Below are 21541 nucleotides of genomic sequence, written 5' to 3'. Positions count from 1 at the left end.
CAAATTCAATTCCACACTGGAAGCAGAGCTTTGCAGCATTGTCTACAAGGTGCTGGTTTTTATGGGTGTTGACAGAGGTTTCTGTCCCGCCCGGGCCCATAGCCTTTCAGTTCCAAAGAAACACACAGAGATCTACATTAATCATAAACTGGTTGGCCTATTAGCTCAGGCTTCTTCTTCTTCTTTTTAAACACTTTTTTTTAAATTTAAGATTTATTACAGTGTTCTACCTACATGCCAAAAGTGGGCACCAGATCTCATTACAGATGGTTGTAAGCCACAATGTGGTTGCTGGGAATTGACTCCTCTGGAAGAGCAACCAGTGCTCTTAACCTCTGAGTCATCTCTCCAGCCTCTAGCTCAGGCTTCTTATTAACTCTATAACTTATGTTAGCCCATTATCCTTGCCTATGTTAGCTATGTGGTTTGGTACCTTTATCAGTGAGGTATTCTCATCTTGCTTCCTCTGTGTTTGGGTTACGACTGCAGACTGACTCTTTCCTTTTCCCAGAATTCTCCTGTTCTCATTGCCCCGCCTATACTACTTCCTGCCTGGCTTCTGGCCAATCAGCATTTTATTAAAATACAGGTAACAAATCTTTACAAAGTAGAAGACCATTGTCCCACATATGGGTATGACAGGAGCAAGAGAGAAGAGGTCACAGAAATTTGAGCCATGGCTCCAGAAGGTGTCTGAGGCCAGGGAACAGGTGGCAGAGCTGGAATCCCTACAAGGAGGCTCTAGGATGCCATGCAGGAAACTGAGTTTGGTTTACCTCTAACGGAAGGTTAGAGTCAAGGGGTTACCTGAGTCTCAAAAGAGACTCCGCATTTCCACTTTCACATCGTATTGGAGCTGTCCAAGACTATGGGGACTTTTTCTCTAGGCTGGGGGAGGCTGCAGTGAGGAGTGGGCACTTGACAGGTGCAGGGTTTCTCTAATTTATTATTATTACTATTATTATTGTTATTTTTGGTTTTTCGAGACAGGGTTTCTCTGTAGCTTTGGTGCCTGTCCCAGAACTAGCTCTTGTAGACCAGGCTGGCCTCGAACTCACAGAGATCCGCCTGCCTCTGCCTCCCGAGTGCTGGGATTAAAGGCGTGCGCCACCACCGCCCAGCGGCTTGGTGCAGGGTTTCAGATAGGGAAGAAAATAGTCTGAAGACAGAGGTTTGAGACTGGAAGCGCTGAAGCCTGATGTCTTGTGTTTGATCCCCATGGACCCATGCAACATACCGGAGGCGCTGACTCCTCATGGTGACCTGACCTCCACATGCAAGCTGTATAAGCCCGGATACTCACACATTCCCATTCATAGCCTCTCAAAAAATGTTTTTAATTAGAAGAGGATGTAATGGGGCTAGACAGATGTCTCACGGTTTAAAAGCAGTGGCTGCTCTTGCAGAGGACCTGGATTCTGTTCCCAGCACCAACACAGCGGCTCACAACCGTCTATAATGCCACACTTCTAGGGGAATCTACACCTCTGTCTGGCCCTGTGAGCACCAGGCACACATGTGGTACACATACCTACATGCAGGCAAGACACTCATACACAGAAAATAAAATTTTAATAGAATGTGAGCATTCCTAATGACACTAAGATATATGATTTAAGTGTATTTAACAAAATTTAAAAAAAATTTTAAAGGCTGATTATAACTCAGGGGTATCACTAGGCTACGTATAGGGTTCACACATCTCCAGATCTGCCTGCCTCAGTTTCTCTCCACCTATTCCCCACACCTGTCATGGTGAATGTCTTAAAATGCAGCTACATCACCCCCACTTCCCTGCGGCTGCTAATGACACCTGGAATAAAATCCATACCCAAAACCCCACCTACGGTACTTCACACTCTGTGCCCACGGCCCTCCCTCATCACCATGGTGACACCTCCTGTCATCTTGCCGTCACTCAGTCCACCTCAGGGACTTGGTGTATGTCCTGATTTTTTTACCTGGACTGCTGTGTTCCTCATCATTCACTGGCTGCTCCCTCCCCACCCAGGTCTCAGCTACCTGCACCTCACTGAGTACCCTCCGACCACACCTGTCCCTCACTGGGGTGCTTCCTTGCTAAGCATCTTCCCGGGGTCTCCATGCTGAACACCCCTCCAAATCCTCACGTCCCCGCTTTTGCTCCTTGTTCAGGAGTGGCCATAGTCTCACTTATTTCCACTGTCTGCCTCTGAGAGTCCTTAGAACAAGACCTTTCAGGTTGCATTCTGCAAGTACTGTGTGCACCGATACTTCTAGAACATTCCCCGAAACGCCTAGATAAACCAGTGTGGACAAAGGGGGACGGCAGAGAATGGGAGCCTGCTGGTTCCTCCAGCACTAACACAGGCACAAACAACACCCAGAGATGGTGTTGTTCCACCCAGCCATGTTTTCGTAGCTGTTTGGTTTGGTTTTGTCACAGCCGTTTGAGTAGGACAGTGCTCGCTTCCTGGTGGCAGGCTGTTACAAAACATTCTTTACCCACACAGTGATTTGTTTGTCCTGGCCTAGGCTGTTAAAGGTCCTGTGATTTTAAGCTAAGAGCCCGGACCTCCTTTCTCCTAATGCATTGTGTTATTCGGAACCAGGGTGGAGTAGGGACTCCCAAGTCTCAGTCCTTACAGGAGAAGTCCAGAAAGGCATAGCACCAAGAAACACAGCAGAACGAGGAACCACAGCCTAGGGGATACCTATCTTCATCCAGGGACAAAGCAAACACACACCTGGAGAAACAGCTTTTGGTACTAATGGGCTAGAAGCATGATCCGTGCGCCTTACTGTCAGCCCCGATATTAACTTCCCCCAAGGCTTAGGCCAGAGGTGTGTGTGGCTTAAGTGGTCTGGGTTGGGTTTGTGGGTCAAGCCTGCAACTGACCTGCCTTCGGGACACAGACCTACATGCCTATCACCAAGGTATCACTGAAATGAAGGACAGCCAACCACACAGTGAAAGCAGTGAAAACAAGCCGGGTTTTCCCAGCATGGGCTCTCAACAGGGCATAGCTAGATAACAGGGTATTAGAAGGGAGGAAACCACCACTTTTATACAAGATAAAACAAGATCCCATTTGCTCATGAGCCCGGAGAACTCACCCTGGGTATTCTCTGTCACGTAGATACTGGTTCTGTCTATGCCATTGACTTTAAATAAACTCTATTCTAGAGCAGCTTAAAATGTCTGAAGAAAGGCTGTGAACACCACACACCAGCCCTCCCCATGAACCACATCACGCATTAGTGTGGGACAGCTCTTGTCACTCATGAGCCAATATTAATGCCTATTAACCACAGCATACACTGCCCGCAGGTTCGCTCTGCATTTTTACTCACTGTTTTCCTGTCCAGCTCTCCACCCAGAATCCCAGATGACATTCAGGCACAGAGCCTCTGGGCTGTGGCAGTGTCTCAGGCTCTCTGTGCCTCAGGCCCCAATGGTTTAGAGTGACTGATGCTGCTTGAGTCTTTTTGAGAGACCTGCACTGCTCGAGCCTTTGAATGCACAGATGCGGAGTACTAACTTTCTCCGCCATACCTTCTCTTGTTTGTTTTTCTGCGGCCAGTTTTGGTGTGCAGGGTCAAGATGATCGATTTTTGGAAAGTTCTGGGCTTATGCAGCTCCCCAGACGAGAGCTGAGGACTTTCCTCCACCCACATCTGTGAGAGTGGTGCAGGAGCCAACCACAGCTGCCACTGGCTTTGCAGCAACCTCAAGCAGCCTGATGCTACAGCACCCCCAAGCAGCCTGATGCTACAGTACCTCCAAACAGCCTGATGCTATAGCACCCCCAAGCAGCCTGATGCTATAGCACCCCCAAACAACCTGATGCTACAGCACCCCCAAGCAGCCAATCCAGCTTCTCAGATGTCATTATGCTGCCTCGGACAACAGGAAGAAGGCAGGACACTAGGCTGTGGTGTGTCCCCCAGCAGGGGCTCTCAATACTTGCACTTTCTAGGTCTCCACAATTAGGGGAAGAGCCTGATGCCTGATCCTCTAATAGGGGGAGGGGCAGTGGCAAGAGGATGGAGGGCATCCATAACTATGTCCCGATGGCAGACCTACCTCTTTGGGAGCTAAAGACCCCCCAGTGTGGGATGGGAGCAGGAGTTGGGGCTACCGCTTTGGAACCCAGTGCAGGTGACTCCGCTGAGTCACCTGCTAAGAAGCAGAGAGTATAGCTATCACTGCCACCACCAGGAGGGATGGAACTTGCTTCACAGAAGGGGGCATGCAAAGAAGAAAAGGTGACAGGCAAGCCTGGCAAGTAAGAGGGAGGAAGACGTCCCTGCCCTCAAAGTGCCATGACACAACTGTGACCAAGCGGCTTACAACAGTGCGATTACCCTTGTCGATCTAAAACCAAATTCCAGAATCCACAAGTGGGCAGAGCCAGTTCCTGTGGTTCCCTGCAATCCTGGGACTTGGGAGACTGAAACAGTGGGATATCATGAGTTTGAAACCAGCAGAGGTTACAAAACCATCTGGCATCTCAGAAAGTCTGCCAAATAATGACCCTTCCCCAAGAGGTGCTCAAGACCACTCCTTGACAGGGTACTTATATTGCCCTCCAGAAAACAGATGTGTGGTTCTCCAGTCTTCCTTTCCCATCTCCTCTCTGAGGGGCTGAAAAATCATCTGGAGCGTTGTATCTATTAAACCGGGCTTTTTCTGATCAGTTTGATTTGGTCTGATTTGGGTTCCTGCGTCGGCAGAGAGGCTTAAAAGGGCACAGAAAGTTTTCAACACGGACAAAAAGGTTTACTGTGTGACTCTCTGTGTCACACTACAGCTTCCTTCCATGGTGAGATTTTTCCTTTTCCACCTATCTGCCTTCTATTTTCTATTTTTCTCTTAAATTTTATTTTATTTTGGGAGGGGTTACAAGGGCAGAGGACAGATATGAAGGGATGGGTAAATGAATAGGATCAAGACGCATGATGTGAAAGACATGAAGAATAAATAAAAAGCTAAAAAAAAATGACCATGGGGCAACAGGGCCATAGTTGAAGCAAGACCACAGAGGCAGGAGATGGACATCCCCTGGCTGCTGCTGACCTTGTGGGATTTTGATGCTTACGCGAGGCAGGAGGGAGTAACCATAGGGACAGGTCCTCACCAGTGTGGACAGGAGCACAAGGGGCACCTACAGGTGAGGCAGAGCAGCACAGACAGCGGGGTATGCCCAGCTGGGCCACGCCTACTGCTAGACTTAAAGGCCCCGCCAATGGTGGGTAGGGTGCATGGAAGAGCTGGCACAGCCGAAGACTAGGAGTAGAAAAGGTCAGATTCTGACCTGTTAGACAACAAAGCCTTGGGGACAAACGGCTTGAGAGGAAGCCAGTGCCATCTACCCATGTGGAAGCCCGTCCCTTTTCTAGCTCCAACCTGTGATGGCCTTGGCATTCAGGGAGACACACCGCAGTCAGCTGCAGATTATAGCCAGACCCTGTGCTCCTGTCCCCTGTTCCTATTATTCTCCAGGACTCCACAGGCACAAGGTCCCTGGGAACTGTGGCTCTCAGTGCCTCTCCCTGGAGTCAAGAGGGGAGGGCTTTTGAGTCCAGATTGAGACTAGACACCAGGTGCTATCTGGCTCCTGCCCTGAGGACATCTTTTTTTAATTTTAATTTTCTTTCCCCCCCCCCTTTTCCCTGGAAAACAAAAGCTGGATGTCATGGGACAAGGTGGCAGGAGGTTTCGGGGTGTAGTCAATGCTTAGGTGGTGGGGCGTGGACAGGTGGCGGTGAGAATATTGCTTCTGCTCCATTTGTGGGGAGCAACAGTGTCCCACCTCCCCAGCCTCAGGATGGAGACACGGGCTATCAGGAATGGTTCCCCACACTGGTGCCATGACAAAGCAGGCCACCCGTGCTGGCTCGGGAAGGACCTATGTTCACCTTGCAGCCAGTGCACGGGGAGGGTGCCACAGGGGTCTGCCGCTGCAGGACCTCTGTCGCCAGGGATGCAAAGGACAGAGCCAGTGGCCCTTTCTCCCATCCTCTGCTGGGTCCTTTTCCACTGGTCTCTCCTGACCCACCCGTATTCACTCACACTTAGGGTCTCTTCCTATTTGGAACCCACATCCTATTTTTCCATGGCTGTTCCCTGGAGCTGGAGGGGGGATCTCCACACATACTTTTTCTATTGGTCCACTGAGTCTGCGCCAAATTCCAGACAGCCAAAGCGATTTTACCCCTACTCCTGCCCCTGCCCCTGCCCCTGCCCCTGCCCTCTCCCCCGCGCGCGCAACATTAGTACCTGCTGCCTGCCCGCATCCACACACACTTACCACTGCTCACATTCTTACACCTGTTCTGGGTCCCACAATTCTTCAGGCAAGCCTGTATCCCAGCCTTAGGAAGCTGGCCATAATAAGCCCCACCACTCTTCCAGAGGAGCCCCTCAACATACCCCTTTTAACTTAAAATGTTTCCAGGCTCCACCCCCACCCTACTCCTGGGTCCCCCACAACCTGTGCCCCTGAGAGGAGGCTGCCAGGCCTCGGCACATAGTCTTCCTCAGGCCACCTGGCATCTCCCTGCTGTCTGTGATCTCCTAGCACCTGCCGGGCTTGTCCAAGACTCCAGGGCCCACCAACATGGAGGCCTGCCCCTTCTTCCTAACTCCCACCTCCAGAACGTCCACTGAGGCATTTGTCTTATTTAGATGGGAGAATACACACTCTAGGTCACAGAAGGCAGCCCCAAGGTCGCCCCTACTGCTGGCTTTATAAATGACGCCACTTAGTGTTCGAAAGGACAATGACTTGTAGGGGAAGACCGTAACAATGACTTGCTATGGAGCAGAGGCAACTCATGAACATCCAGCATAGCCTCGTTTTAGACCTCCACACCCTCCCCGCAGGTGTGGCAGGGACAGAAGTTCCTGTAGGCTGCTCCATTCCTGAGAATTCAGGGATAGGGATGAGTTGATCTACCCCAAGACATGAGAATCCTAAGCTTGTTGGCACAGCCCCCCACAGCACTGGGTACAGAGTTCAAGAGACAAAACTGCCATCTGCCCACCCATGGTGTATCTCCTGCATCCTCAGTCTTCCACCATGAGCGTCTGCCTCCTGCTGCAGCCTGGACAGGCAGAGCCTCACGTTCTGGAAGGGCTGAGTACATGGCATGCCCCAGCCAGCTAGCATGGGCCTCACACATCTGAACCTCTCTACTGGGAACACGTAGGCAGCAAAAATATCAAACCATTAGCACATTGTTTGTGGGGCAATCATCTGAACGTTGGTGCCGGAGAAGTTAACTGGATGTGCAGACAATTTGGTTCCAGGTTGGGGACAGCCCAGACTCAGGCGCTGACAAGCCGTCACCCATCCTGACCTCTGGTTTGCTCCATAGAGAACCAGGTCAGCTGCTGTAAGTCTAAGCCTTAGAACATCTGCTAAGGGGTTAAGAGGGGCTGGGAGCAGTCAGGTAGAGAAAGCAGACTCCAGCCCAGTTGCTTTGCAGCCTTCTCTGCTGCCACCACGGCCAAGAACAAGCCCACAACCAACATGTGAGGAGACTGTCTGCCGAGACCCTCTAGAACCCCAGCCAGTACTGGGGCGGCAAGGTTCCCCCAGCGGGTGTGGCCTGTGACCCCCCCCCCATCAGCAGATCCTTCCTCCCACACTGAGCAAGATCTGAGCCAGCCTCAGAATCAGCCAGCTAAGAGCACTGTGGTGAGTGTTCACTTCAGAGCTCCAAATCTGCTCGCCCAAACCTAACACCCACTTCTCTCCCTGCTCATTCCGTCCCCAAGACACTGTTACTTAGCACCTCAAAACCTTCTTCTAAAGGGAAGGTGCCAGACACAAAAGGTCACATGAAATACCCAAACGGGCAATGTCACAGAGGCAAGAGCAAAAGAGGGGAGGCAGAGTGACTAAGCCCACGGGTCTCTGATGAGAGAAACGTTTGGGGTCTGGAGAGAAGAGGACACTAGAGAATCACATGCTGTTGTGATTCTCAAAATGATTTGTTTTATCTCATGTGAATTTATGCAATTTGGGTTTTTTTTAAGTTTTAAAAATTTGTACAGATTTTTGGAGGTTATTTTTATTTTATGTATATTGGTGTTTTGCCTGCATGTATATTTGTGTATCATTCAATGGAGGTCAGAAAATAGCACTGGATCCCCTGAAACTGGAGTTACAGATCGCTGTGAGTCACTGTGTGGGAGCTGAGAACTGAACCCGAGTTCTGTGCAAGAGCAGCCAGTGCCCTTGACCACTGAGCCACCTCTCCAGATCCTGTCTGCTTTTGAGGCAGGATCTCATGCAGCCCAAAGTGGCTTTGAACTTGCTATGTAGCTAAGGATGACACTGAGCTTCAGAGTCTCCTGTCTCTAACTCACAAGTACTAGATTATAAGGATGCAACAACACCAAGCTGGGCATGGAGTTGCACACCTTTAATCGCAATGCTGGGGGGCAGAGGCAGGTGGATCTCTGAGTTCGAGGCCAGCCCAGTCTACAGAGTGAGGTCTAGACCAAAAACCCTGTGGGAAGAAAGAAAGGAAAAGAAAGAAAGAAAGAAAGAAAGAAAGAAAGAAAGAAAGAAAGAAAGAAAGAAAGAAAGAAGGAGGGAAGGAAGAAGGAGGGAGGGAGGAAGGGAGAGAGGGAAGGAGAGGAGGGAGGGAAGGAAGGAGAGAAGGAGGGAGAGCACCATGTTCAGCTTTATATCTATTTTTCTTGTGCGTTGTTTTTTTTTTTTTTTTGGTTTTTTTTTTTTTGGTTTTTTGAGACAGGGTTTCTCTGTGGTTTTGGAGCCTGTCCCGGAACTAGCTCTGTAGACCAGGCTGGTCTCGAACTTACAGAGATCCACCTGCCTCTGCCTCCCAAGTGCTGGGATTAAAGGCGTGTGCCACCTCGCCCGGCTTTCTTGTGTGTTTTTAAAACTATATACATGCGTGTCATCTGAATATATGTGCACATGAATGAGTGCAGGCGTCCACAGAGGCTAGAGGAGGGTATCCGATCCTCTGGACCTGAAGTTACAGGCGGCTTGAGTCCTCTGCAAGAGCCAAATGTACTCAACCTATAAGCCAGCCCCCTTCATATCTATCTTTGAAAAGTTTTTTTTTAAAAAAAAAAGGAGTTACAATTATGATCCTTAATACAAATTGTTTTATTTTAGTATGAGATTATCCAAAAGAAGAAAACTTCCTTACATGACTTCCTCAAACCCCAGATGGAGAATGAGGTCAGGGGAGATAAAGAGACGCATTGTAAAGGGCAAAACTAGCTTCTCTTTCAAGAGCTGTGTAGCCACCTGCTAACCACGGGGTTACCAAACGCACTGGTGCAGGAATGCTGAGTTACTGCTTATACAGAGCCAAAGCCACCACAGTCTGTTTATATAGCTCACTACACACTGTGCAAGAAACCCACAGGCGGGTGCGTTCAGTGCCTGCATGGAAGCCTCACCAAAGCTTCGGTTAGAATCACAAGGTGAGTTGGTTGGCGACCTTGTATTGCCCCTGCTGGTTTTACCTCCAGGGCTCATGAAGAATGTGTACAAATTCTTCCACTGACCAGGACCCAAAGTCTGAGTCCTCTAACCTCCCTTCTGGGGCGACATCAAATGACAACTTCAAAGGGCAGGGCTGACACTGGGGACCTGGTAGTTGCAGGAGGTGGCTCACTGTGGGACATTGCGAAGCGTACCTGGCTTCTACCCAGTAGATAGTACCCACGCCTCCCCGCTGCGCTGTCACAACCAAAACCGTCTCCATTGACCAATGTCTGTGGGAGCAGAATTGTAGCCAGCAACCACCCTGCTCTGGGAGACGATACAAGCTGGACTCTTCAAGCTAAGGCTCTCAAGTACCCAGAGTGTAGGAAGCAGCTGGGCTTGGGGGCTCCTGGCTCAGCGCCCCAGATACTGCCAAGGCCAGCCCTCCATATCTCCTGGCAGCACGGTCTGGGGCTCCCGCTGCCAGCTGGGCCCCAAAGGTGACACTGGCTGGGCCAGCGGGGAGCCAGCCAACTTCACTCTTCCCTGCCACAGCCAGAAAGCCACCTTTCCACCTCCTCCTAGTAAAATGGGTGAAGCTCCCCCAGGCAAAGATTAACCAACAATGAGGGCTTAAGTGAGTGCCTGGTTCGAAGCCAGATGACGCCATCCAGCATAACAAGGTGCCCTGAGCACTTGCCAACGGACAGCCATATGTTCTCCAGCCCCAGACATGCATGCCACCCGCCCGAGAGGGCAATGAACAACAAAGAGGAGAGTCTTTAGCGAACACCCCGCCCCACCCATGCGGGCGGCACTCCGCAGCCCTGCCAGGTTCTGTCTATAGAGAAGCAGCCTGCACTGACCTAGGGCTTTGAGAGACTTTGGGGTAGTCCTGGCTTCTAACTAACTCAGCTAGATGCCTCATCCATTGATGGAGGGCAAAAAGACCTGAAGGATGAGCCCTCCACACCCTGGAGACGGCGGCAAGGAAGACCGCCAGCAAAGTTAACAATTGCTGAAAAGCCTCTTCCCCGACCCAGCTGTCAACCTGCAATTTTCTCACAGAAGCCCTTCATGAAGCCTTAGTGGTTCCTGGTTCTATCTCATCGGATTGTAATTTCCTCGCGGGCACCTCTAGAGCTACCCTATAATCGCACTTATCAAAAAGCAAAGGGGAGGGGAAGGTTCTGAGCAACCTTTGAATGGTAACTTGGGAGCCACCCAAATGGTACAGAAGGCTAATGCTGTCTTCACTGCAACTCCTGAAGAGTCCAGACCCACACCCGGGGATGTCTTCCTCTTGCCCTGAGTGTGTCTCTCTGTGTTAAGAGTCTTTCAGTAAACTGACTCTTGAAGAAGCCCACACCTATGCTCTTGGATGTGCCTTACTTTCTTTTTTAAGCATAAATGTCGTTGTTGTTGTTGTTGTTGTTATTGTTTGTTTTTGGAGACAGGATTTCTCTGTAGCTTTGGAGCCTGTCCTGGAACTAGCTCTTGTAGACCAGGCTTGTCTTGAACTCAAAGAGATCTGCCTGCCTCTGCCTCCCAAGTTCTGGGATTAAAGGCATGCGCCACCAGTTTTGACTGCATGCATGTCTGTGTGAGGGTGTCAGATCTTGGAGTTACAGACAGTTGGTAGCTGCCATGTAGGTGCTGGGAATTGAACCTGGGTCTTCTGGAAAAGCAGCCAGAGCTCTTAACTGCTGAGCCATCTCTCCAGCCCTGTGTCTTACTTTCTAAGTGCCTCTCACTGTCTTATGCTCCTGCTTAAAGTCTGGATTAAAATATCTTTCTTAAACCTCCAACCCTGCCTCTTAGTGTCTAGTCCTGAAATCCTTCCCTTCTCTACATCAAAACCACATGTCCTTGTATGGCCTGAGTTCAGGTCCCACAAAATTTAGGGGAACTCCTCAAGCTGCCATAGGCAGCGGTTTGGAGCTATAATTCAACCCCTGAGCCAGCCACCATGGACACAGCCACCGAGATAGGCCCCAAATCCTTCATCTGACATTTGTGAGGAGTGGGGAGTTCTGAAGTCCATGGCCATGTGCTGATGGCTTGGTGCCCAGTAGGTGATGAGGTGTCCGGTCCATGAGGGGTCTGACCTCATCAATACATTGACTCATTGATGGGTTCATACTGAATGAACTACTGGAAGGTGGGAGAAGTCATAGGAGATGGGACCTGACTGGAGGAAGTGGCTCATGGGTGGGTTTTTGAAGAATGTATCATGGCACAGCTTCCTCTTCTACCTTGTTGCTTCCTGGCCACCATAAGGTAAGCAGCCTCTCCAGTTGCACGTTCTTGACGCCGTATTTCTGCCCTAACTAAGGCTTAGGGCAACGGACCCAGACAACGCCTAGCTGATGCCTATGAAACCGTGCATCAGAAACAGTCTTCTCTCTGTTTCTGTTTCTCTCAGGTACCTGTTACAGCAACCCGTACCTCAAAAGCATGCTCTGCCTACCACAACAGCAGAGGGCACAGCCACACAGATGGGAAATCTGGTCTCATCTGGTCTGGGTCAGGTTTTCTGCCAAATGACTTTTTCAGAACTTGATTTGGATTTTCAGTGCTCTGGATTGAGGAATGATGACCAAAAGCTCTGGCTCAATGTTCTCTTGAAAGATACCACCAAAAGTCAGAAAGCAAAAATGCTGTCCAGCCCAGACAAGTCACCAGCCCAAGAAGGCAACAAACAACAAAGATGACAACAGAGGAAAAATCAAAATCATCTCCACGGCCAGGGAGGAAAGACAGAAGACAAGAAGACACAAGGAAGTGACAATGGAACCATGGCTCCTCTTTGGGTTTTTAGTCTCATTAATAAAATAATTTAAGGAGGACTCAAATAGAAGCCCAAGGACTATTTTATTCATATTTAGAAGATAAGAATTGCCAAGGCAGGCAAGTTGTAAAACGTCACCAGCTGCCCAGAGGCGAGAATGGGGATGGGGAGGGGAAAAAAGGCCAGGCTATCCATCACCCAGGGATGATGGATGTCCAGTCCATCACTCAGAGATGCCCAGGACAACCATGAGGTGTCCAACAGCTGCCTAAGGGATCTCAGCTCACAATCCCACTGTGCACCCACTTCCTCCAGGATCTCAGGCGAGCTAACGAATCTCATTTTGGCTCAGTTTCCCCATCAGTCAAACCTAGCAGCTTGGCTTTTCTGCCCTCCCATGAGGACTATCATGTTTCTGTGACTTCACTGGATCCCCCAACAGCACAGTGAAGTGCATAGAGCAGGTCCAGGTCTGCTACGTTGAGGAGGAGGACATGGGACACATGAGCTTGGGCAACACAGCTGTCACAAATACACTTCTCATGTGCAGAGTGCAGGGAGGCCTGTCAGGCTCCCAGTAGCTTTGTTGCTTTGTTTTATTTGTTTTACTTTGTTTTTTGTTCATTTCTTTTGCGTAGCTCTGGCTGTGCTGGAACTCCCTTTGCAGACCAGGCTGGCCTCAAACTCAAGAGATCCACCTGCCTCTGCCTCCCGAGTGCTGGGATGAAAGGCGCTGGCCATCGCCGCCCAGCTCCAGGGGACTCTTTGGCTGTCTTACTCTAACGTTTTCTAGAGAACAAAATCATCCTTAGTGTACAGCTATGGCAAGTGCAGGAAGCTGCAGGCTCTACCCTACCAACCTTGTACCTATCTACAAGCAAAGGAGCAACGACCAAGGTGACTAGTACCCGCAGCATCAGGTGCCATAGCTAGTGAGGACAGCCAGCAGTTACATCCACATAGGGCATTCTGATTCCTAGACCCACCTACAGGGGCACTGCCCACACCCCTCATCCATCACTAAGGGCATGGGAGTCACCTCCATGACTCCCAGAAACAGCCTCCTTCAATCAGGTGAAGCAGGGGCCCATGTGGGCTTTTCTTCTGGGGAACAGATTAAAGGCTGGCCCCAGAGTCCGACTCACAACCTGCTACTGCAGGTTTTTTTTTTTCTCCCCCTAGTTAAATATTTGTTAACAAAATTCCAGGCCTGAGTTTCAAAAGACTGATTCAGCGTGGCATTCGAAGAGTGTGGTACACAAGGAGTTTCAGACTGTTAACTGCAGACGGTGCCCCACCCCCACCCCGGTGAATGGGGCTCTTCAAGCGAAAGGGAAAACGCGCGTTCTAACATACTATGTCTTTAGGGAGGCATGACCGGCTTTCTATGGCTGAGTATTTTAATGTACGTCTTCCAGGCCTCTTTCTCCTCCTCCAGATGGTGGAATTAGTCTCCCGTATTCAAAGATGGGAACAAAAGCCCTTTCCCACCTCAGCCTGGCCCTGCCTGTGGACAAGCTCCATGTCACAGGGGTTTCTGGGTTCTCTCTCTGGTCTTTGTTGCCACCCGGCTCCTTCCTCATGAAACTAATGAGATGGGCCTGTTTTGAGGTCAGCCAGCGCAAAGATCCAAGCATGGACTTGGACCCCCCTGTGTGGGCTGGCGGCTGGGGTGGGCACAGTGCCCACACCACTCAGCAGCTTCACCCAGCTCATTAGCGGGAACTGAGGAGTGGAGGGAGCATTGCAGTGATGGCGTAAGCTCAAGCCGGGGTGTCCCCTTCCACAGCGCACCCTGAGTGCCTCTCCGCTGCTCCTGCTGCAGAGATGGCTCAGAGACAGACACCAAGGCTCCTCTTCCACGTTCACTCATGGCTGGTACAGGCGGCAGTGCCCTAGGCCCCCTCTGTGATCCCAGCTATGGGCTGCTCAGGGCTGTGGCACCAACCTTCGAGGTGGGAAGCAGGCAGGATGGGACAGAGGGGGCCATCTGCTGCTTCTGAGAGCCAACTCTGGGCAGCCTCTTGGCTTGTTTTGTTTTGCTATGACATTAACAAGCTTGGGAGGCATTCTGTGGCCACTTCCTAATTGCCCCAGGACTCTAACACTATCTCCGGTTGCATACCAGAAGGCAGTCTGTGGAGGAGAAAAAGAGGCCTCGGCCCTCTCATCCTTATCTGCCTGCTTCTGCTCCAGGAGGTCTGACAGGTCTTCCCCTGCCCCTCCCCCTGTACCATCAGGCTCTGGGGGGTCCCTCCAACTGTGCCCTCCCTTGGTGAACCTCTTGTGCACATGGCCTCTAGCCTTCACATCCAGCCGCACACTCAACTCACACCACAGCCCAAGGGGCCCAAGGGCGTCGTCAGCTGCAAACCCCTCCAGCAGCACCTGCAGCCTGAGTTTGAACAGATGGAAGAGATTAATATCCAACACCCTCTTACTAGGAGGTTAAAGAAGATTTAGCAGAAACAAATTGGATTTCCCTCTCAGAACCCCTCCCGCCCTGCCCCGCCCCGCCCCACAGGGTCTTGAAATATGGTAGGTTAAATTCGCTCCATAATTACCGCAGCTGACTACAGATACAAACATTCACAATTAAAAACTACCTGGTGTAAAGTGCCTAAAGATTCTAATCGGCCACCTAAACTCAAAGGAACTCTAATTAAAAATGTCATCACTCATTAATTCAACAAATACCTTCAGCGCCGTGTGTGCCAGGTGAGGTGTCAGGGTGCCAAGAGGAAGCCTAACATGGGTGCCCTCAAGATGGCCTCAGCGGGCTGGGGGCATGATGAGCCACAGGGTTACATGATAGGAAGTGCCCACGGGGAGGGGACGGGGGAGGAATGAGCGAGAAGAGCTGTAGGCTTGTGGGAGGTGGGGGAGGCAAGTGAAGCTGATGTGGGGTGTGGGGGAGGATACCCAGTGTGCCTGTGGGTGGTGTGGAAGATGCCTGCTCTTGGTTTTCCTTTTCCTTTACTTGCATGAAAGGGCACGGGGTGGGGGTGGAGGGGCAGCAGCTGCGTGAAGCTGAAAACCAACCGCAGGCAATGATGGGACTGGAAGTCCATGACGATAGCAGGAAATAGTGACAACACACGCTATGTCTTCTAGATGGTACCCAGAAATACACAGCAAACCTATGCCTTCTCTCCTCTGCCGTTCAGGGACATGGGAACAAGGTGAAGATGACAGACAGTCCCACTCAGAAGTCCCTGCATTCCGTGCATTCTGCCTTGGAGAGCACCGGGTACATTGCCCACCCACAGGTCCAGGTGCCAGTAAAATGAACGCCTGCAGACAGACTGTGTCATGGAAGGTGGCTTGAATCATTCACACCTGAGTCAGGATTCTGCCCAGGCCTGAGAAGCCAGGCAATGCCACGTGGGACTGGCCATGGGTCACAGAAGAAAACAAACATCCCATCCCAGCTCCATTCTGCAAACCTTCCAGAAACCATTTTTTTTTTCCACAACATCCCTTTCGCAAGCATCCCTCGGGGCCAAGGGGCAAGAAGGGGTAGGTTAGTCAGGCCACAGCGCCCACAGCCAGGCCGGCCACTTCACCGCTGGCTATAAGGGCAGTGCCAGCACCTTCGTTCGTTCTTCTAAAGTGAGCCCTCAGTTTGTGCCATCTCGGGGCTGCCTAAGTGCATTTTTACGGCTCTGTACCTTAAACCAGCAGCATATGGCTGCTGTCCCCAGTCCCTCCGATCTTCACAGCCAAATAAGCTGGCCGGTAATTACCTTGAGACCGTTTCTTCCCAGCTCAGCGGCATGAGGGGCACCGCGCCTGCTGACCACAGTCTGTTTACCTATTAACTCAAGCGATACTTTCCCAGCCTCTGCTGCAGGTGGAAGGAGTCTAACTTAGCACTGCCAAGCCTTTGCTAATAAGCCAGAGGGTAAGACTTGAGCAAGTGTGCCTTCCAATTCCTGGGTACTCAAAGAGTATGGGGGTCCATGGCTGTAAACGACTCCCAGATGAAACAGGGCCAACACTGGGGCATTCTTGACTCTGCCAGGAAACCCACTTCATCCCTTCCTCTGTCCTCCACATTGCAAGAACTGTGAACTTTCATGACCCCAAGTGCTGCCCAGCTCAGCTCATGTAGAAAGTAGCCCTGTCCCAGCGCCTGAACCGCCTCCCTTTGCAATGGTACCCAGCACACAGGGTTACAAATCAAGTAAGCATCCCCGTGCAAGACCCTGTCAAGAGGTACAGGAACCCCCAGTATGGCCCCTCAGAGTGGGTTTCAAGGCCTTTGTCTCTAGCCAGAGGTACTAGTCTAGATTTCTATTGCTATGTAGAGACCAGTACCAGAAGCAACACGGAGAGAAAAGGGTCTATGTGGTTTACACTTCCTAGGTCACAGCCCATCGGTGAGGGAACTCGGGACAGGACCCTAAGCAGAGGCCATAGAGAAATGGCGCTTATTGGCTCGTTCTCCAAGGTTCACTCAGCTTGTATTTTATACCACCTGACACTTGCTCAAGGTGGCATGGCCCATAGTGGGCGGGGCCCTCCCACGTCAATCATGAATCATGAAAATACCCCAGACTTGCCTACAGGCCTGATCTGATGGAGGCATTTTCTCAACTGAGGTTTTCTCTCTTCCCTAATGACGCTAGTCTGTGTCAAGTTGGAAAAGAAAAGAAAAGACCTAACCAACATAGGCCTTGACTCCCCGGGGTTCTGTGCCTCACCTAGATCTGACAAGATGGAGCACAGAGGGATCCCTGGGGTCACAGGAAGGGCTTGAGTCAGATTGCAGGGAACAGGGGTATGGGAGCACCACCTGGGGCCTCCTGCCCAACAGGGGCTGTACACAATGTTCTGTGTTACAGAAGACAAAAAAAAAAAAAAAAAGCCACGTGTGTACACTTGTGTACTCCAGTACAAAGCTGTAAGATTATATTACACTTATATTATTGCACTTTTCAGAGCCATACAAACTTGCCTTCAGCAGCCAGGGCAACTGCCTTCTGGTGTCACTGCTGCTTCAGGGACAGCCAGCCACCTGCTCTAGGAACTGTGCCCTGACCCTCCCGCCACAGGCTTCAATTCCCGTTGGTCACAGTCTAGGCCCCAGAGGGTCAAAAGGTCATGCGACTTGTCCATTGTCATTTGGTTGATCACATGCCAGGGCCCCCGGGTCCTCTGCAACACTTACCAAAGGCACTGCCTACTGCACACAGAGAATTTTTATCCCCCAGTGAGTTCACTGGCCTTCCAGTCAGGATTCACAGTCACTCACCAGCTCTGCAGTCAGGGGACACACGCCCCAGCAACACAACAATCCCAGCATCTTCCTAGCCTCAGAACCAGGGACATTTCAGAACGGCCAACCCCTTCATGCATGTGTCTGTCCTGTGCATCACAGGACGCTGAGCTGTGTCCCACGCTTTCACACATGAAATGCCAACTAATATACCCTCCCCACGATGACAGTAAGGATGTCTCTAGCCACTGGCAATTATCTCTTGGCAACAAAATCACTCCCACTAAAAGACCACTACAGAAAGACATGGAACCAGCCTCGATGCCCATCACCAGATGACTAGATCATGAAAATGTGGCAATTACACACAACAGAAATTTATTCAGCCATAAAGAAAAAAGAGATCATGATTTTTTTTCAGGAAAATGGGTGGGTCTGGAAATTATATTAAATGACACATACTGCAATTCTCTTTCATATGTGGATCCTAGGTTCTAATTTCTGAATGTGTTTATGTGAAACTGAGTGCAGATACAGGCCATACAGTAAAAAGGAAACCATAGAGGAGGAAAGAAGCTTTACAGAACAGGGGGAGGTGGAGGATAACAGACAACCAAAAATGGAAAACGGATAGTTGGGGTGAAAAGGTACAAGCAGAAGGGGGCAGTGGGCAGGGAAAGAGGACGGACACACAACACACACACACAATAGGCCTGAATCAATCAACACACACAGTAGGTCTGAATCAACCAACACACACACACACACAACACATACACAGAAGGTCTAAACCAACATACACACACAGTAGGTCTGAATCAACCGACACACACACACAGTAGGTCTGAATCAACCGACACACACACAGAGTGGGAATCAACGTGCCATAAGAAGACTTGTCACACTTTGCATGCTAATTGAAAGTAAATTTAAAATACCAGAATGCTTCAAATACCTAGTCAAAAAAAAAAAACACGTATTTTAATCTCTTGTAAGCTGTCCAAAAGGAAAAGAAATAAAGTCTCTATTTTTAATATTTGTAAGTAAAGAGGCTCTCTGGGCTTCCCCTTTCCTGACAGGCATCCTGCAATGGGCGGCCAAGACCAAGTCAAAACACACACGGGGACAAGTTGTCAAGGCAGTGGTGTAGACACTTTGGAGGCAGAAGGGAGGCCGTGAACAGTGAGGATGCTATGACCAGCTGACCAGAGCCGAGTTTCTACCTCAGGATGCTCCTCTGGCTCCAGACAGTGGAGGCCACGGGTCTCCCTCCTAGCAGTCCCAGGAATGAAGCAGCTTCCCATGTTCACCTACCAATCCTGTTTCTAAACACAAGTTACAACCTCCTTAGAAAACGAGTCTTTGAAACTGTCAGCCACGCTTGGTCTCGGCTGCACCTGGGTGGTACTGACATCAAGAATAAAGAGAGAAACCTGTGTGGCTCTACCTCGGCAGCACAGGCCAGCTTCCTCCTTGGGTATGTTTGCCTTTACTCTCACCATGGACAAAAACCACCCACCATTTTCCTCAGAAACTTGGCCCTTTGTTTTAGAGCAACAGCCTGTGCTGTTCCCACTGAGTACATCTTTATCTAGATGAGAAAGGGGTGCCTGGTCCTAGAACAAAGGATTTAAAAGCAGACGAGGAGGACACCCGAAACATCCAACATTTCTCTGGGTGTGAAACGAAGTCCAGAGCTGGGAGCAGCTCATGGGTACACTGTTTGCCCGGCACGCACAAGGCCGTGGACTCAATTCCCAGACTTAGAGACTCTGTCTTTGCTTTTCATTGCTCATCAATAACAATATGGAAAAGAAAAGGCATTATCTGACTTACATGGCCACTCCGAAGGCACAGTCCATCATCAGAGGATGTCAGGACAGGAACTCAAGCAGGATTTTAAAAGAGCATGAGACTCAAGCAGAGACTATGGAGGAGGGCTGCTTACTGGCTTCCTCCCCCAGGCTTGCTCGGCCTGCTTTCTTCTACAGCCCAGGCCCACCTGCTCAGGGTTGCCACTACCCTCAGTGGGCTGGGCCCTCCCGGGCCCTCCCACACCAACTAGCAATTGAGAAAATGCCTCACAGACAGGCCCTCGTGCAATTTAATGCAGTTAATTCTTCAGCTGAGGTTTCCCAGGTGACCCTAGTTTGTGTCAAGTTGACAAAACCTGACCATCACAGAGTCTAAACCCGGGGGTTCTCAACCTTGCGGATACTGTGAGTGTTTAATACAACTCCTCAGGTTGCGGTGACCCCCAACTATAAAATTATTTTCATTACTACTTCATAACTGTAATTTGGCTACTGTTATGAATCGTAATGTAAATATTTTTGGAGACAGAGGTTTGCCACTAGGGTCGAGACTCGCAGGCAAGGTCACTGGGCACCAGCCTCATTCTCTTCCTATGCTTACTGTGGAAAGTGCTGAGCCTCCTCCAGATAAACAGTCTACCAATACCTGTTCAGGGACAGTATGACACACTGGTCACAGGGACAGGAGTCATCTCCTGGCATGAGTTTCCAGGTATATGAACCTCCAAAAGTAATTACCACCAGAGACTTTACTGTGGGTGCAGCGTCTGCCAGTCTCAGGAAGGGCTGTGCTCCGTGAGGAGACCATGCTCTTCTCTTTCCTAGCCTGTCTCGGTTATGAGGAAGAAGAGGTGGTAGGCACAGCCCCAGTTACTGAGCCTGCCACTAATGTGTCAGGGAGACCTCAGGCTCCAGCCAGGACGGAGGGCTTCGCCTTGGAGACCACTCTAGAATACTCTGGTGTGAAGTTCTTTCAGCTTTCAGTAAGATGACACCTGGGGACGCTGCAGGAAAGATCTAGATCCGCTTGAGCACAGGGTGCGCCTGAGGCAGGCCAGTCTACCCTGGGGCCTTCCAGGCAGAAGGATAATTAGTTACTAATCTCAACGCCGGACATTTCAGCCCAGCAGCCAAGTCATGAGAGCGCTAGGCAAAGCAGCCATGCCATGCTTGCTTCCATAGCAACCTGAGGCAGAGGAGACAGCTCCTCCCCTGGTGCCTTGTGCCCCATGGTGAGTGCCCAGGCACCTTTTAGCAGCGACACAGCTCTCGCTCTGAGACCTGGCAAGACAAGAGCGGTAATTTTGACTCTTTGGATCTCAGCACCCTTAACCCGTGCCTGTTAAAAATGAGCGAGGGGGTCACAGCCCAGTGACTAGCTCAGTTTCCCGAGCCTGCGCTGTGCTGGGGCTCTGAAACTCCCAGTAATCCCACACAACTGCAGCAGCAGATAAGCCTCAAGGAGCTGGAGGAAGCACCCAGGGCCCTGACCTTCCCACTGGCTTGGGCTGTCCACGCGAGCAATTCAACAAGTTTACTGTATCTCTGTCCTCAGAACACGCCTATAGGAAGCCTCTATTCAAAAGCAACTTGGAAATTTCTAGAAATCAGACCACATTTCTGTGGAAGCCATGGCCGGTAATGGTTACATCTGCCACTGACCTCCAGTATGGTTTGTGAGGAAAGCGAGGAGGTAGGGGGACTTTCATGAAGGCAGTCACCTACAGAAGAATATATACTTAGCACCATGCACTAAAAAGCATCCTGAGTCCAGGCTAGACCTTATTTTTTTATTTATTTATCTACTTAATTATTTATATTTTATGTGCATTGGTGTTTTGTCTACATGTATGTCTGTGTGAGGGTGTTGCATCCTAGAGCTACAGACAGTTGTGAGCTGCCGTGCGGTTGCTGGAAATGGAACCCGAGGCCTCTGGAAAAGCAGTCAGTCCTCTTAACTGCTGAGCCATCTCTCCAGCCACGCTGGAACTTACATTTGGTGGTTGTTGCTAGGAATAGCAGAGCGCTCCTTTGCTTTCAGTTGCTATGAGAAACACTGACCAAAAGCTACTCAAGGAAAAAAAGAGTTTCATTGGCTTATAGGAGGAGACAGTGCACCATCAAGGGAAACCAAGTCAGGAATGCAGGGAGAGACCTCAGAGGAACACTTCTTACTCTCATGCTCCCAGGCTCCAGCTCAGCGCGCGCTCTCTCTCTCTCTCTCTCTCTCTCTCTCTCTCTCTCTCTCTCTCTCTCT

General features: G+C 50.4%; 1 protein-coding gene across 4 annotated transcripts in view; it reads right to left on the bottom strand.

Moving 5' to 3' along the window:
- Celsr1 (cadherin EGF LAG seven-pass G-type receptor 1) overlaps positions 1-21541 on the bottom strand; it is a 133354-nt gene that overhangs the window by 76905 nt on the left and 34908 nt on the right. The gene's annotated exons all lie outside the window — the stretch shown is intronic.

This window comes from Alexandromys fortis, unplaced genomic scaffold (assembly GCF_014885135.2).
Source record: "Alexandromys fortis isolate MF-2015 unplaced genomic scaffold, M_Fortis_MF-2015_v1.1 scaffold_28, whole genome shotgun sequence".
In the NCBI taxonomy this organism is placed as follows: Eukaryota; Metazoa; Chordata; class Mammalia; order Rodentia; family Cricetidae; genus Alexandromys; species Alexandromys fortis.
The sequence above is the reverse complement of the archived record's forward strand: the minus strand, read 5'-3'. Positions and strand labels throughout refer to the sequence as shown.